This window comes from Triturus cristatus, chromosome 8 (assembly GCF_964204655.1).
Source record: "Triturus cristatus chromosome 8, aTriCri1.1, whole genome shotgun sequence".
In the NCBI taxonomy this organism is placed as follows: domain Eukaryota; kingdom Metazoa; phylum Chordata; class Amphibia; order Caudata; family Salamandridae; genus Triturus; species Triturus cristatus.
In genome coordinates this window covers 42826409-42842637 of record NC_140591.1, presented here as the reverse complement: position 1 = coordinate 42842637, position 16229 = coordinate 42826409, and positions in this window count along the sequence as shown.

Below are 16229 nucleotides of genomic sequence, written 5' to 3'. Positions count from 1 at the left end.
ACCATCAACGGCCACCAAGTCGAGGGCCTCCGCGACACCGGGGCGAGTGTCACCACGGTCCACCGCAGCCTAATTTCAGAAGACCAGATCCTAACCGGTGCCCTCTGTCCGGTCGTATCCTCCGACAATTCTGAGAGCCTCTGCCAGATGGCGCTGGTGCCCTTCGAGTGGGGAGGGGTCTCCGGAGAACTGAAAGTAGCGGTCCGGACATCACAGCCCGTAGACTGCCTCCTGGGCAACGACCTGGAGAGTTCCCCGTGGGGGCAAGTAGAACGAAGAGCCCATCTGGAGATGATGGGCCTACCAGAATGGGTCTGCGCCACCACGCGCTCCATGACCGCGCGATTGCCTCTCTCCGAGGGCAGTGAGGCCCTCCTACCGAACACTATCCCGAGAGCCGGGACACCCTACCAGAAGCGGACAACCCTCCTTCGGAGGGAGAAGAAGACACTAACCCGGGAGAAGGGCCAGAACCTTCCGCCCCGGAGGCCCTGACTGAGCTCGGAGAACTGCCCGAGATGGCCCAGTGGCGCTGTGAGGGGGGGCCCTCCCGTGAAGAGTTCTGCCAGGAACAGGCCACCTGCCCCTCCCTCGTGGGACTCAGACAACAAGCCGAAGCCCAGGCCGCCGGTGATCGAACCGGAACCCATTGGATCTATTGGGACAATGGCCTCCTATACAGCGAGCAAAAGTCCGTCGAGCTAGGCGCAGCCCGGGTACTGGTGGTACCCCTGCGTTTCCGGAGCCTCCTCCTGGGCCTGGCCCACGATGTACCCTTGGCAGGACACTTAGGCCAAGACAAGACATATCAGCGATTGGTTACCCACTTCTATTGGCCCAAGATGCGAGCAAATGTAGAAGTACACTGCAAATCCTGCCCCATGTGCCAGGGCAGTGGGAAGAGTGGCGGAAAACGCAAAGCTCCCTTACAACCGTTCCCCGTTGTGAGTACCCCGTTCGAGCGGGTCGGCATCGACATCGTGGGACCCCTGGATCCGAAGACCACCCAGGGCCACCGATTCATCCTTGTCCTGGTGGACCATGCCACCCGCTACCCCGAGGCCATCCCCCTCCGCACCGTGACGGCTCCCGTGGTGGGCCGGGCTCTCATGGGGATCTTCTCCCGTGTCGGATTTCCCCGCGAGGTTGTGAGTGATCGCGGCACTAACTTTATATCCCGCTACATGAAGTCCCTGTGGCAGCAGTGCGGAGTCACGTATAAGTTCACGACCCCCTACCACCCCCAGGGCAACGGCCTAGTGGAACGCTTCAACCGAACCCTGAAGGGAATGATCCTGGGCCTCGAAGAGCCCCTGCGCCGGAAATGGGACGTCCTCCTCCCTTGCCTCCTGTTCGCATACCGAGAAGTTCCCCAAAAGTCTCTGGGGTTCAGCCCCTTCGAACTGCTATACGGACATCCCGTCCGAGGGCCCCTGAGCCTGGTCAAAGAGGGCTGGGAGACAAGCCCCCGGGGGACACCCCCTGATGTGTTCCGCTACATCCTGGCGCTCCGCAACCAGACGAGGAAGTTCAGAGAACTCGCAGAGGCTAACCTCGAGGCCAGCCAAGAAGAAATGAAGCGCTGGTATGACCAGAACGCAACCCTGGTCGAGTTCCAGCCGGGCCAGCAGGTTTGGGTCATGGCCCCGGTGAAGCCCTGCGCCCTACAAGACAAATGGACTGGTCCGTTCAAGGTGATCGAGCGGAAGGGCCAGGTCACGTACCTGGTCGATGTACAGTCCCCACGGAACCCCCTCCGGGTCCTCCACGTGAACCGTCTCAAGCTCCACTTTGTGAGAACGGAATTAAGTTTGCTACTGGCCACCGATGATGGGGCGGAAGAAGACACCGAACCCCTGCCCGACCCCCTGTGCGCTAAGGACCTGGATGGTTCCGTGGAGGGAGTAAGACTTTCAACCACCCTCACTCCCCAACAGGCCGACGACTGCCGCCAGCTGCTCAGACAATTCGCAGACCTCTTCTCCCTCATTCCAAGGGTCACCGACTGGTGTGTCCACGACGTGGACACCGGCGACAGCCCGCCTGTGAGACACCGAGCCTACCGGGTGCCTGACCGGGTCCGCACCTGCATCAAGACCGAGGTACAGAAGATGCTCACCCTTGGAGTAATCGAACCCTCCGACAGCCCCTGGGCCAGCCCGGTGGTCCTGGTCCCGAAGGCGGCTTCCCCTGGGGTCGCCCCCGAACTAAGATTCTGTGTGGACTACCGGGGGCTCAATGCGGTCACCCGCGCAGACGCTCACCCTATCCCCCGCGCCGACGAGCTCATCGACCGCCTGGGGGCCGCCCGGTTCCTCAGCACTTTCGACCTGACATGCGGATACTGGCAGATTGCTCTCACGGAGGGAGCGAAAGAACGCTCGGCCTTCTCCACACCAGATGGCCACTACCGCTTCAGGGTCATGCCGTTCGGGATGAAGAACGCCCCAGCCACGTTCCAGCGGTTGGTGAACAAGGTCCTGGCCGGACTCGAGGAGTTCAGCGCAGCGTACCTTGACGACATCGCCGTATTCAGCTCGCAATGGCACGAGCATCTCCAGCACCTCCGACAAGTACTCATGGCCCTGCGCCAAGCCGGCCTAACAGTGAAAGCCAGCAAATGCCAGCTCGGGCAAGGCTCCGTGGTCTACCTGGGGCATCAGGTGGGCAGCGGCCAGGTCGCCCCCCTCCAACCGAAGATCGACACCATCAAGTCCTGGGAGCCCCCCACCACGCAGACGGAGGTCCGGGCCTTCCTGGGCCTTACAGGGTACTACCGGAGGTTCATTAAAAACTATGGTAGTATCGCGGGGCCCCTCACGGAGTTGACCTCCAAAAAGCTTCCGAAGAAGGTGCAGTGGACCACCCCGTGCCAGCAGGCGTTCGACGCCTTGAAAACCGCCATGTGCACCGCCCCCGTACTCAAGGCCCCCGACTACTCCCAAGAGTTTGTGGTCCAGACCGACGCATCCGAACACGGCATCGGGGCCGTCCTCTCGCAGTTCGACGACAAGGGCATCGATCAGCCCATAGCCTTCATCAGCCGAAGGCTGCTGCCGCGAGAACAACGTTGGAGTACTATAGAACGAGAGACCTTTGCCGTAGTCTGGGCCCTCAAGAAACTACGGCTCTACTTGTTCGGAACCCATTTCCGAGTACAGACGGACCACCGGCCCTTGCGGTGGCTAATGCAGATGAGGGGGGAGAACCCCAAGCTACTACGATGGTCCATCTCTCTCCAAGGGATGGATTTCACTGTCGAACATCGCCCCGGGGCGGATCATGCCAACGCCGACAGCCTGTCCCGGTTCTTCCGCTTCGGCGAGGAGAATCCCCCAGTGGATGGGTAGTTCTCCACGCCTTTCAGCTGGGGGGGACGCGTGTGAGACCGGCCTCACGGCGTTGCCCTCCCAATCATCCAGCCAACCTGCAACCACCCTCAAGACACGACATCTCCGACTCCGGCCGCCCCAGCCACCCAGATCCGAGGGCCGGCCAGAGCCCTGACAGACTCGACACCCTACCACGCATGTCCGACCGAGGAAGCGGGAACCCTCGAGCCAGACCCAGAGGCGCCAGCCCAGTCACACCTCGGGTCGCCTTCCCCGGGAAGACTCGATCGGCCACCAGGCCCCTGGGGAGCAGGCGCCTCCCCTGCCGAGCGTCTGGGGTCCCTCCCAGACCCACCTGAAAAGACCAAAGGAGTGAGCGGCAGGAAATCCCGCCGAACCCCCTCCGTCACCCCAGTCCCCCCTCTGCGAGGACTCCGGACTTCAAAGAGCAAGCGGAGTATAACAAGGGGTGCCGGAGAAACGAAGGCAGAGAAGACCTGGAACCATCCGAGCCTGCTGACGCTGTCGCGGCTCCTGAACGCTGAAGTCACCTGGGCCTGCTGAGTGACTCGCGGCCTCTCGCTATTTGAACCATCTGAGCCCTGCTGACGAGGTCGCGGCTCCCGAACACTGAACCACCTGGGCCTGCTGAGTGACTCGCGGCCCCCCAGCTATTGAACCACCTGAGCCTTGCAAACGGAATCGCGGCTCCCGAACTCCGACCACCTGTGCCTGCTGAGAGACTCGCGGCGCTCCCCTTGAGGACGACTCGGTAAGAGATCGCCCAGAGACACGACACCCTCCAGCTCGAGGATTGTGAGCTACCCGCAGGGTATTTCGCAGAGACACTATCTTGAAAGACTGTCCCGCTACCCCCATTCCCCACGACCGATTGTGGTACTTTGTGCCACTGCTGTACTACTTGCATCTTGGATCATAAAGATCCCTTGAAATCATCGATAAAAGAACCTATCGTCCTACAAAGAATACGTGTGGTGTCACTCTGTTCGTAGTGTATCTCAGGGTGTGCGCGCCTAGTTCGGCCTTCCGTGGGAGAGGTGGGTCAAAGGGGTGGGCAAGACGGGCATCGAACCCCCCTCCGGCGAACGCCTTTCCAACAAAATTAAAGAAGCTGCGAAGTGGTGAAGCCAAGGGCTTGAGTATCTGACCTAGTGTTATATTAAAACTTAGGGAGAACCGTACCCCAGTATCTAGTCTTAGCGTCAGCACCTCCTACAGCCCAGACCAAGCTCTAGAACTATAAGCCGAACAAATAGTGAAAAGATGAGGTCTGGTAGGATGAGGAGAGCATTACCAATGGCTTTGAAGAACACGGTAGCCTACTTGGGAAACTTGGACCCACAAGGGGAGTCTATGCCCCCTGACTAGGAGTCTAGCCCTCAGCCTTTGGCCCCAACTTCTGCACCTGGCCATGCCTTAGCTAGCCCTAGAGGAAGGGCAAACCAATTGAGCTCACACAACCACGCTTCCAGATTTCTTCAAGAAGTCTGCAGCTGCTGTTAGTACACGCACCACCAAAGAAGAAGAGGGAGAGTTCTTCACTTGTGAATGCCCGGTGCTGGTCGAGACAAGGCCACCGAGGCTCATAGTTCAAGCTACAGTCAGCGCAGTCCCGCTGCCATTATATGACTGCGACATCAGCTGCAATGCTGCTGAAGGCCCAAAGGCCCGAACTATGAAGTTATCCGCTTCATTGGTCCCATTAGCTTCAAGCCCTGCAATGGGCTCTCTGCACCACTCCCCATTGGCCAATCCCCTTGGCCGGGATCCACAGGCACTCCCTTCTAGTCACCTCTCACCAGAGACACACCTGCCTGCTAGAATGCAGGAACGTGAACAAATAAAATCTACCCCATGGGTAAACATAATCTGCCCAGCTGCTCAGAGCCCCCAAATAGGTGCCCATGCACCACCAGTGGCCCAATCTCTGCTGGAAGTTACCTCAGAGTTAAGCCCACCAGCTTCTCAAGAGATCTGTGCCCCAGCTGGAAATATTGCCTTACTCTCCCTACCTGACTAACCTGACGCTTCTGGCAATCCTCAGCCCAGAACCACTTGCTCAGAACTAAACTATCAATCTCTCCTGGAGCTGTTGCTTCTCTTTCCAGAGATGCCCTATAGCCATGTGCCATCTAGCAATGCCAGCCCGGGTCTTCCTTTGGCCACCCCATGTTCTATCAGGCCACCACAACTCCTGTAGACCCTCCAGTCCACTATCTCCACCCTCGATTACCACTCCGATAAGCTGGATCTCCAAGACAACCTTCTTATTTTCCCTGTTGTTGTTATGGCAGGCTATAGTTAGCTTGACAATTTGAACAAATTAATATTTAGAGCTCAATCTACTACCAATCTTGCTCAAAGTGTTTGTTGCTGTTCCCCTATTATTTACAACTTTCATCACTGTCTTAACCGAGGTAAGAGGGTTTAAAGCTGGCTCAGGACAATCCCAAACTCTGTTTAAAGCAACACACCCCCAAGCCTCCAAAGCGCTCAACACTCAACCTTTGGAACTGCTCATCATGTCAATTGCTCCAGCCCAGAGCATAGAGGTTCACCGATTCCAAACAGCCCGGCAGCTATTTCAATTACAGTGCCTCAGCCTGCCGCTGGAACCCTCGGCTCAGATGCAACCCAGCTCTCTAAACTTCTAAGCGAGAGGGAAAGGAAAGGGCGCTGGTAGCAACGGAACAAAAATGGTAGTAATTCCTCTTCAGCCACACACAACCTGTTTTCGTGATTTATTAAAAAGTGCATAAGGACCCCAGTGCCCATTGAAGAAGAAAGGGGTTCTAAGTATTCCAGAAAGATTAAACTACATTACAAAATTGCTGGCTCAGAGACTGCGTAGTGAAACCTTCCTCCAAGTCGACTCACCTGAGAGCCAGGGCAACTTGCGCGTCAAACCGGCTCGAGCGCTGAAGTCCCCATTACAAGGGTCTACCAGCAGTAGAGGGGAGTCTTGGACCTCATGGGGGGTAGGGGCTGAGCCGAACTCTCCCATGCCACGTGCCCAGGCTAATAGAGAAAACATTCAACTTCCAATCTCAAGGGACCTGGGGGTCTCGAAACCATTGCCCGAAAAGGTCTAAAATATGGAAAACTTGCCACCCATCCCATCGGAGGATGAAAATGAGGAAGTGTCTATTGCCCTACACCCTGGTCAGGATTCCCTGTGCTCTACTAGAAGGCAAGGATCAAGTAAGCAAGCAGTCCTGCACCCTCCAGTGCCAAATTGTTGTTCATCCCGGAATACCACACATAAGGCACCCACAAGATCTTAAATAGGGGAAACATCCTAAGGCTAATGAAAGTCATACCTGAGGTCAGCTCCCTGGAATCACAAGACATTGTCTCAGTCGAGTTCTTGGCCCCAAGGGGCACCAAAATCTCTGAACCAACGCTGGTGGCCCTTGCCTCAATGGCCCTCATGCAAAATGTTCTGTCCAGAACCAAGTCATTCAACTCCAGGGGCATTAAGATCAGTGCATTAAAGGAAATCAGCTATCCCGCCATTCCCGCAAAACATTAGATAGCCCCAGAGGTGCCCAGGCAAGAGAACTACTCGGTCTTAAAAAACGCTTTGGGCCGCACCATTCTAGTGGTCAAAAAAGGGGCGACACAGGATCCTTCAAGGGACGAGTGGAATTGACTGCCGTCAGCCCTGTCCCACAGGCACTACGAATGAATTAAGGAAACTGTGCCCCCATGTTCTGAGTAACCATGTCTTTTCTTATGTTCCTGGAACATCAGTGGTCTCGCCCACAAGCACCAGTTCCCAGACCTCCTAGTCTTTTTGAGCAACTTTGAAATCATCATCCTACAAGAAACAAGTCTATGACTAGTGACACCGTTATTGGTTTCATCGAGCACAGCAAACCAGCTTTCAAAGGGGAATAAAAACAGAACACCAATGGGTGGCCTGTTTCTAAATGTCTCCATAAAACTCCAGTCAAAAAGCTAATCCATAACTATGCAGGAGAACTGGCAACAAGTAGTCACACTTCACAATTGGAGACCACATTGCTTGCTCCTGCAACTTCACATTTACATCAACTGAGAAAGGACCTAAACTAAACCATCTTATATTGGCCCTCTGTGACCTAGCCTGGGACCACCCCTTAGCAGATTCTATGATAACAGGAGACTTTAATATGAACCTCTTTCAAGACCACCATGAGGAAATCACAGTGACCTCCCCGGAGGGTGTCTGGAACATCGCAGAAAAACTTAGGCCCAAAGTTTGTCCACGAAGTCCGCTGGGTGAACTTCTGGTCTTTGAGCTTAGCAACCTGGGCTTTAAAGTTCTAAATGGCTGGTTTCCACAAGATGTTCCTCCTAACTGATAAAAAACAGATGGAAAAACACATTCTTATCTTAATTACTCCATATGTAACATAGAAATTTCACCTTAGTGGAAAGTAATTGCATAACTCTGTGCTCTGAGAGTGACCACCCCCCCCCCCCCACGTCATAAGAATAAACACCAATCTGGCCCAACATACACCAATTTGCATTACCAGCAAGGGAATTTACACAGATAACCTTAGGTATCTCAAATAGAGAGATGGCACTTATAGCAAAATCATGGCTGAATATACGACATCTACTGGACAGCCACCAGAAACATCTCCCCGATTGATGAGTGGACAAACCTCACTCTGCTTCTTGCGAAATTCTCACCATCAGCTACAATCACTGCCCGCTGCAGAGTTGCACCAAGTATTTCCCCCCTACTGCTGCAATCCGAAGCTTAAAGAAAGCCCAGAACATCACCTGGAGAGGATTTTGGAAAAACCCTGGCAATAATGAGCTAATTATGGCATTCAAGTATGTGCAAATAGGTTATAAGCAAGTAGTCCAGGCTGAGAAGGCAAGTCGTTTAAATCACTTTTGGGCGATTCTCCTTTACAAAAGTAAGTCAACCAACTCAAGGAATTTTTGGGCCCTGGTAAACTGGCAGGTGAATGATTGCGGCAGACCCGGTTGGGCAAACATCTCCAAACCCGAATGGTCATCCTTTCTCTCTAGGCACTTTATAACGAGTGACTCAGAAAGCCAGACCGATCATGCTTTCCCAAATTAAGTCACCATCTCTGCCACTTCTCAAGACCGTGATTACTTGTCCAAATCCCTTGTAAGTTCACTTTCTCTCTCAAGCCGGCTGCAACAGGCTCTGGCCAAGGCCAGATCAGATGGGCCCCAGGGCCCAACAGCCTTCCCCAGGCCCTTTTCAAGCAGGACATCCCCTTCTGAGATGGCAAGCACACTCCACTTCTTGACTGCTGCTTGAGGAGCTCTGTAACTCTGCAGTCATGGTGTGGAACCATTATTCAACCCATCTACAAAGGAGGCTCTTAATATGATCCCAGCAACTACAGATTAATTGTGCATCTGGATAACGAAGCAACATTTTATGCAAGTCTACTGCTGAAGGATCTGCAGCAATGGGCGAAGTTAAGGTGGCGTATGCTGAAGAACTAAACTGGATTTACTGAAAAATCCGGCACGCTGACAAAATCCATCCTACCAGACAAGGCAATCACCTTGCGCACATTGCTGCTTTGTAGATTTAAGGTGCTGTTTGACCCTGTTCCAAGGGGGGGCCTTCCGGTTAAAACTAAAGAAATGGGGTATTCCACCCAAACTCCTGGAGGCCATCATTCAGTTGCACATCAACACATGGGTCCAAATCGAATTGGGGGATAGATCCTGTGTTCCTGAAAAATGACAACTTTGCGTATTGTATAGCAAGGGTGTATATTAGCCCCCCTCCTTTTCAACTTGTTCATTTCCAATATGTACAATTTACAGGAAAAGCAGCTAGGTTAAGCTTGTATGCACTGCCTGGACATGTCACTTTTCAGTAGTGAAAGTATTACCCACCTCAAATGGCCAGCTGCTTAAAGGACCGTAAAGGATAAATATATGCACAAAAGTATGAGAGGCAACACAAAACAAATTTAACTAAGACAATGTAGTACGAAGAAGGTTGTAGAGTCCACACAGAACTTGTAAAATTTCAAATTTTCTTTATTCCATAGTTCGATACTGTCACATTCACAGCCAACGTGTTTCGTTCCTACACAACGGTACTCGCATCTGTACAGACCACCCAACTAAAGGAACCGGATTTACGCTATCTCAAATAACTGATCAGAAAATAATTTTCCTTTGAATACTCGTCATTCTTACGAATGTGTACATACGTCGCTCCACTGGCCTTACGCTACCACTCGATTATTCTGGCAAGGATTTCTTAATACAGAAATTTCTCTATGACTACTTATTTACGTTCTCGTATTGATGACACGCTACTAATTGACAAGACTTTACTCAACAAGGACACGCCTTGGTGTCGTGACAGTTCTTTATGCGTCATTTAGTTTGATATCTTGCCTTGAAGAAGCCCATGTTTGGGCGAAACGCGTTGGCTGTGAATGTGACAGTATCGAACTATGGAATAAAGAAAATTTGAAATTTTACAAGTTCTGTGTGGACTCTACAACCTTCTTCGTACTACATTGTCTTAGTTAAATTTGTTTTGTGTTGCCTCTCATACATTTGTGCATACATTTCCAATATGTCCAGCGCCCTTGACACAATCAACAGCCATTCCCCAAAGATAGGAGGCAACCGCATCAGCAGCCTGCTTTATGAGGATGACCTTGCCCTGTTTAGCAACACAGGAGTTGGGCTGCAGAGCTTGTTAAATATGCTGCGCTCCTATACCGCCATCACCAACAGCCAGGAGGTTAATACAAAGAAAACCAAAGTTGCAACACTGGGCAGGAAATCCTACAAGGGAGGCTGATTGTTTTACAATGACAACAAGATAATGAAGGCACAATCTTATAAATACCCGTCGGCCCTTATTAATGCAAGGGGCAACTTTGTTTGGCAAATGAAGGAAGTTGAAATTCAAGCTCTGGCACTTCAGAAGTCCCTGTGAAAAGTGTTGAGTATGCTGTTGGGGTGCAAGCCTTCTCCCCCTTCTGAATGTAATGAGGGCAAAAATTATTCCATCTTTGTCCAGGAGTTTTCAATCTCTTCCCAGTAGAATTTTACTGCCGCAGGACAAACTGGTCACCAAGATATACAAGTTTGTCCTTTGCCTGCTCAGATCTTCTTCCACTGCCCAGATCTGGCTGGAACAGGGCCTCTATGATCAGCAGGCAGCCACAGCTGGAGCTTTCCTAAATCTGTGTCACAAACTTAAGCTTGCCAAGAGAGGACACTTAGAGGCTCTACGTGGGATGAGATTCAAAGTGACGGCTCAAGACTACCCTTCCTGAATCTTGAGGACTGGCTTAGCACCTTCAATGCAAGGGACCTTCTTTCACAACACGCTGATATGGACATTCTAGCAAAACATAAGCATGCTTGGGCTAATCATTTCTTATCAACCTGCGCTTTGCTCACCCCATTTATGCTGCACATATTAAAAACATCAGAAGGCAAGATTCATGGCATTCAGGCTTGGGAAATGGCCTTTCCGAAAACCCCTTGCCAGGTGGTGGCGGCCTTTGGAAACAATAACGTGCAGGAGTTGTGGACTGCATGATGAATTTTTTTTAACATATCTGCAGCTGCCCAATTTTACTAGAGGAATGTAAATCTCTCCTGAAGTGGGAATGGAACAAACTGGATATTCGTTCATGCCGGGGGGCCACTATTGCGTCCCTCAATCCTAACAACATCTCTTTAAACATCCTGTTGGCCAAATATGTCGCTTTAGCCGCAAAGCTCTGCTCTCCGTGGACTCTACCGAGTGGCTCCGGCTTAAACACCCTAGTGGATCCCCCGCTGAGGGCTTCACTATAAAGGCGCAATCATTCTTCCGAACTGTCAGACGGTTAATGTAAGAGCTGTGCATGCCCTTGAGCGGAGCGTTGTTTAATTACCATTGTTTGTATTCATGAAATCTTAGCCATTGGATGCTGCGAGGCCCAGCCTCTCATCTGATCACTTCTGCGCCCATCTACAGAATCTTATTGTATTTTTCTTGTCATCTTAGCTATTGCACTTAGACTTTAGTGTCGCGTAGCGTGCCCCCCATGGCGAAGGTTTTTGTGAATTTCATGCTGCATTCATGCTGTGTGTGATATGGCTCTGGCCTCTGTTCCCCCTATACCCAGTTCCTTGCACCTTACTGTGGATTTTTCCTCAGTGGACTTGTTCCTTTTTAGACTTATTGTGGTTTAAACATTGGGCTTGGGGGCGATTTTCCAGGACATTCTCTAATCGCCCATTGCTTGCAGACTACATTTTTGAAAAGTTGCTATCATTGCGTATTGTACTTTGGTCAAACCAACAAGCTTTTAAATGTTTCTTTTTATGTTGATGCCTGTTTTAAACTGCTTCCAACTAGCAATATTGCCCTTGCTGCTAGGTGCGTGGCAATCTTCTGCACCTTGCACTTTCTCTGAAGCAAGAAGCCTTCTTATCCTTTTATCTGGATGTCTGTTTTAACAGGTCTGTAACTTGTAATAATGTCCCTGCTCTTAGGTGTGCGTAATAGTACTTTTGCGCCTCTAGCTATCAACAAATGAGTTAATTTATTTTGCAAAAAGCACCTAATACCCACAGACATAGGCCCACAGTTCGGTCTATTGTAATAAGTCAGTGAAATAAATAGGCTAACTTTTTTACTAAATTATGTTCTACATGCCGTGCCATACTGTCACACTGTAAAATGTGTGTTTTTTTACCTGATTTGTTGTTTTTACTATGCGTATGTGTTTCTTAAAATTGTAATGGTTTTAATTACCCACACAATAGATAAATAATACCGGACAGGATTAATTTGGAAATGGCATTGGCTGTTGTGGACAATGGCAGGACTACATTGTCGACTAAAATATATTCTTTGAATAATATTGTTTTATCTGCATTCGATGTTATACAGAATTACATGTCTCTCTTGCAACATGGACAAAGTCAGCTAAAATTGATTATGCGTTTGAGGAAACCGTGTGCCATGGAAATACCTCAACACAACAGTATTGTTTTTGGCATTCAATTTAACATGCACACTTGCTTAACATTGAGTGTTTAATTGCCTTTTTCGGGCCGAGACACAATCAGCTGTATGGCTCATCCATGGTTTTATCACACTACCAACATCAACATTTCAGTTCACATCTTGTCTGAAACATTTTCAGGTAGGCAGATTTGAGGCTTTAGGGGAGAGTTTGTACATGAAACCTCGATTTTACCTTTCAATTACAAATGTTTGAGTGGAGAAACAGATGCATTTATTAGCGGAAATTAATGTGAAACTTCTTTCAGCTATTCATTACTTTGTAAAGAGGTGATATTTCATGGTGCCAGCCGAGGTTATTTAATTTTCCCTCTGCATCGTCCCTCGAAATCCCCCTTCACTGCCCCACCGCTGTTTCCTGCTTGGACTGCAGCTGTATGGAGTGCTTCCATGACCAACCTGGCATGTTATCTGAAGAGAATGCATAGTTCTTTAATTCAGTCAGTTTTAAGGTTACTTTATAATGGAAGTTACTTGATCCTAAACGACCAAGGTTATTGTGGTATGAAACTGGAATTTCCATAAGTGGTGACGGTTTCCAGGGACCTTACATGCTGTAACAATGTGCTATTCCCTCCAACGCACAAGATTAGAGAAGTTACTGTATGGCCCTTCTATTCAAATTTTTAATGTTATCTTCAATAAGAATGAAAGCCTTATTGTTTCAAAAGGATGTTTCCTTAACATCTGCTCCAGAAATGTTCCATCTCCAAGTGGCAAAGACTTCTTCTAAAGTACAATCACCACTGTGCACAAACCTGCCTCAGCATTTTGGTGAACTTGTGCACCAAATATTCAATGCTTCAAATACTGCTGGGGTGGTACATTTTATTAAAGCGATTGAGTCTGGTTTGTTAGCTGTATTCAAAGTGATTCTGTGCTTTCTAAACTCTTTGGTTTCCAGTGTGTTTGGAGACATATCATGGATGTTATTCCTGTTTATTGAGGTTTTGGTTCTATTTTTGCTGCTCTGCAATGAATGTTCTACCTTGAGGCCAAATAGTGATAGATTTACCACACATCCTGATGTGTCATGAACACATGATGCTGCAATTTGGAGTGTATTTATTCCAGAAACTAAACAACTGGTCTTTGTTCTTTCGACCTCTTTTGTTACACTGACTGCAGCCTGTGTTCCGCTGCCTGTTGTGCTATTTTGAGTGTGCACTGGATTTACGTCTTGCTATATAGCTGGTTCGATCTTTTGACTTAGAACTGCAAATGCGCCCATTGAGGGCTCATCTTCAGTGCTGTCCTATGAGACTTCCATTGTTGCAGGATGGCTACTAAGAGCTATTATCTCCAGCCCGCATAAATGCTTCGCCTCATGAATTCCTGGAATATGGCTCGGTTTCTGCAGATACACCATCGGCCATCACATCATCAGCTCCTGCTGATTGGCCTGGATAAGATCACGTTTGTCCTTTGGGCTTTCCTAGGGTCATTGTGTATTCATCCTCTGCAAATGCAGGTTCCATCCTGGATCCCTCTGACTCTTTGAACATGGGAAACATCCCGGGAGCCTGCTAGACTTTAATTCAGCTTTTTTTGCTTTTAAACCAAATTGACAATTTTTTACTGATTTGCATGATTTTTTATTGACATTTCCAGATGGCTTTTATAATTATAGTATATTTTATTAGCATTTATATACATTTTTGGCTTCGTTTTTATGCTTTTAGTGAGTCGCCCTCTGACCAGAGAGAGGCTCAGTTTCTATTTTAGTTCCAAGTTTTAGCTTGACAGTTTTTTTTTCTTGTGACTTTTAACATGGTTGGCGCTTACACAATAATGTGTTGAGAAATTATACACACTTTTCATTTCTTAGCAAGCTTTATTATCATGTTATTCATACACTGTGTCCAAGACTAGAATACATGGAACGCAATACCCATGTCTGGCTGGAGACAGCTCTTCAGCTCTAGACTAACCATAGCATCAGCATTGCACCTTTGACACAAGGCTATTGGGACTGTGCTTTTATTATATAAACGAGCCAAGAGCCACATTGGGCAGAGGAGCACTTTGGCTGGGATTGTCCTGGATAGAACTTGCTGTGACTAAGATACAAGCAAAAGGCACACAATTGATGGACGGAATGCAGAACAAATCAAAACATTCACCCCCAGTCAAGAGATCTGGGTTAAATCCATCATTCTTTTGCTCACCATGCCACCCCAGTTTAGACCTGACATATGCAAATCAGTCTTGACTCTATGCCTCATGGGAACAGTCCAGCCCAAACTGCGATAGATTTAGGCCCAGATCTCTGTACTGGGTTGAATGTATGACATTGTTCTGCATTCTGTCCATCAACTGTTGTTTTTGCATTTGAGACTAAGATGTAGTCCTGCTGACTGACCCCTATCCTGCTACAGAAGATAGCCTGTTCTGCACAGGCCGGCTTCCTGATACATCACACTCAGGTATGGGGAGTTAGGCAATCCCAGAGGATCTGGCAGAGGGTACTACCGCTATGTTCTCGATAGTATAGGCAGTGTTAGGTAGGAATATAATCTGAGTAATGTCATAATGGTTGAGCTGTTATCCCGGGAAAACGTATTGGGGGATCCCCAAATCCTCGAGAAATGCCTGCTTCAGACTAATACATTTTTTCATATTGCACAGAGCCTACATCACCGCCGGGAAGATAAACATGTTTTTTCAGAAAGATGATGCGAAATGCCCGAGATGCGGAGAGGTGTGTGCAGAACTACTTCACATGCTGTGGACATGCCCTGAGTTACAGACCTTTTGGGAAGCAGTAACAACCACCATTGGGGGGCTAATAGATCAACCGATCCCACCCACTTCTGCTCACTGCCTATTGGGGCTGTTCCCAAACAATGTTAACAATCGGGTTACTAGTCGATTTCAGGATTTGGCCCTGGCCCTTGTGAAGCGTGAGATTACATGACATTGGAAATCCCTGGGGGGACCAAAAAGCCTCACTTGGAAGGCTGAACTAGAGAAAGGGGCGGCCTGCGAGGGGAGGGTACTCCTTCGAAATGCCAAGAAAGGGGTTGGGGCATTGGAACGAGTTTGTGCCTGAGAGGTCCTGGTCAATAGACTGAAGAAGCCTGAATCAACATCAGGGGAGACGACTCCAACAGTAGTGTCCCCATGAGGTACCCCGGAACCACGAGCGGTGGGGGGGGAGGAGGAGGACACAGGGCTTTAGAGAAGGGCCTCTGATACTCCAACACTAGAAGACGGCAGAGAGAACTGTTAGGCGGAGGGGTGGGGGGGGAGAAGGCCACAAAGACTATATTCAACTTACAACCTCACTTTTTTACAGATATAGGATGATTGCTGGAGATCTACTGGGGAGGAGGGAGGCGGGAGTTGGGCGTTAGGGTAGATAAGGGGATGTTTTATTAGCACCAGTTCCATGCAAACATATTCATAAATGTAGATCAGATGCAAAAATGATCGATATGATGTAACTCACTGTTGAAAATTATTACAGTAATGTAATGGAATGTGTATCAAATGTGTTACTGGAAACCCTAATAAAATATGCTTAAAAAAAAATAATAATGGTTGAGCTGTTTACTTTTTTTTTTACCATTCTTGTAATACTGGTTACACTGCTTTGTTTCTTTTACCTAATAATTGCTGCACGCTCTTTCTATGCAAGAATGAGATTGTTTTAATAAATGTTTCAAAACCTAATTCATCTCTTTCTTGTGTTACCTTAGGTATGCAAAACTAAAACAAAAGAAAAGGGTAGGTTGGCTTCCACGATTCCATGGGCAATAATAGGGTGGTCATGTTTGAAGTTGCTAATACCATCAGTCACCCTGGACACGTTAGAGGTCCAAATGGGGCAC